The sequence below is a fragment of the Lampris incognitus genome, unplaced genomic scaffold (genome assembly GCF_029633865.1).
Source record: "Lampris incognitus isolate fLamInc1 unplaced genomic scaffold, fLamInc1.hap2 scaffold_208, whole genome shotgun sequence".
Classification (NCBI taxonomy): Eukaryota; Metazoa; Chordata; class Actinopteri; order Lampriformes; family Lampridae; genus Lampris; species Lampris incognitus.
The window spans coordinates 7,501-10,000 of record NW_026611166.1 but is presented as its reverse complement, the minus strand read 5'-3'; positions in this window follow the sequence as shown (position 1 = coordinate 10,000).

Here is a 2,500-nt window from a genome sequence, read left to right as displayed (position 1 = left end):
CCTTCCTAGCTGTCTTCCTCGCTATTTCTGCAGCGCTTGCCCAGCCATCTGGCAACTCTTCACTACCACTCAGTGCCTGTGTTAACTCCTGCCTGAACTCCACACAACAGTCTTCCTTCTTCAACTTCCACCATTTGATCTTCGGCTGTGTCTTCACTCGCTTCCTCATGTTGGTCTCCAAAGTCATCTTACAGACCACCATCCGATGCTGCCTAGCTACGTTCTCCCCTGTCACCACCTTGCAGTATGCAATCCCTTTTACATCGCGCCTTCTACACAAGATATAGTCCACCTGTGTGCACTTTCCTCCACTCGTATACGTCGTCACCCTGTGCTCCTCCCTCTTCTTGAAATATGTATTCACCTCAGCCATTTCCATCCTTTTCGCAAAATCGAACACCATCTGTCCTTCCACATTTCTCTCCTCGATTCCATACCTTACCATCAACTCCTCACCACCTCTGTTCCCTTCAGCAACGTGTCCATCGAAGTCCGCTCCAATCACCACTCCCTCCTCCTTGGGTACCCTTTCCACCACGTCGTCCAACTCAACTCCAGAATTCTTCTTTTTCGTCCATCTTACACCCGACTTGCGGGGCATATGCGCTGATAACCGTCAGCAATACACCTTCGATTTCCAGCTTCATAATCCTCACTCTGTCTGACACTGTGTTCACCTCCAGCACGCTCTTGACATACTCTTCCTTCAGAATGACCCCTACCCCATTTCTCCTCCCATTCGCACCATGGTAGAAGAGTTTGAACCCACCTGCGATACTCCTGGCCTTACTCCCCTTCCACCTTGTCTCTTGTCACCTTTCTTCTTTCCATCACGTCAGCCAGCTCTCTCCCTTTACTAGCCATAGTGCCAACATTCGAAGTTCCGACTGACTCTCACCTCCACACGGCTACCCTTCCTCCTCTCTAGCTGCCTCTGGACATGCCTTCCCCCTCTCCTTTTCCTTCGCCCAACAGTAGCCTAGTTTCCACCGGCACTCCGCTGGTTAACAGTACCGATGGCGGTCGTCGGTAACCCGGGCCTCGACCGATCCGGTATGGAAATCTTATTTATGATCCGCATATTTGATTTGGCAAAGATTTGACGCCGGATGCCCTTCCTGACGTAACCCTCCCCATTTGTCCGGGCTTGGGACCTGCACTAAGAATGCACTGGCTTGTGCATCCTCAGTGGCTGGGTTGCACGCTTTTCTATGTTTGCCCCTCACTTTTGTGGCGTGAACGATCAATTCTAGTAATACAGGTGTGTTTATGTTAGGTATCACAGACACACGCACACGCACAATATATGTCCAAAAGTATTGACATAACTGACCATTACACCCACAGGAGCTTTTCTGACATCTCATTCTGAATCCATAGAAACCCATATTCCACGAAGCTCCCGGCGCACAGTTTTTGTGCCGATGTTAATGCCAGGAGAAGTTTGGATCTCTGCAGTTATTGAGTGAACAGAGCGTTGGCGACTTGAGTTGCTGTTGTTCCTAAAGGCTTGCACTTTTCAATAATATGATGATATATGAAGCATAGAGAGTAAACGGGATAGATACCTTTTGAACAGCACCCTGTAGTACAGCACTTTGAAGGTACATATGTCGTCACTTGCTGTAGTGGTTTTTACTGATGGGCGTGGCCAGGTTTTCAGAAGCCTCTCAGTTGTCAATGTGAGAGCCAGGGGACGCGTCTGCCGTACGTTTAGGGTTAGGGTTAGGTGATTTCTCTGGTAGGGCTGCTTACACCACACCCCGGACTGGATTTGTTGCGTGTTTGTGTCCTGATCGATGGGCCAACTTAACACGCCTTCGGAGGGTGTCCGCCGGCCGGCTTTGCCGGCGTTCGGGCGGTCGGTTCCTCCGGTCTGGCGGATCGATGTCCTTTATTTAATGTTCTTAGTGGCGAGCAGAGTGCGGAGTGGGAGGGGCTCTACCGCGTAGTCGTCCTCTCCGTTGCACAGCTCGACAGCGTGCTCGGCGGTGCTCAGCCGGACCGTCTATCCCAGTTGCTCTTCCACGGCTCCCCTCGCGAGGCTTGCCGCCCCCCCCCCCCTCCCCCTCCGACATCTGTATGGGGAGGGGTGGAACAGCTCCGTGTTTACCTCGCGGGGCTTCCCGGAAGACATTTTCTCAAAGTCCTCGTGTGACCGGTCTACTTTTTCATTGCGTTGTGTAGGAAAGACAGGACAATTTGTCTCCTTCATGGGATCTGTATTCTGTCGCATATAAACAGAGCAGGTTTCTGGAAGCTTCAGGGGACGTCAATACAGGTTTTTTTTTTTTGTTTTTTTTTACAAAAACACAAAACATAGCAGTCGCGTATAAACAGGACAGATTTCTGGAAACTTTAGATCTGCTCCCACTGTAGCATACGCAGAAATTGGGACCCACATTAGGAATGGATAAAATAAATTACAGGGGCAGACAAAAATGAACACGTGCATACGTTTTGGGCCTCTAACAGGAAATGGCGTCACAACAGGGAGGGG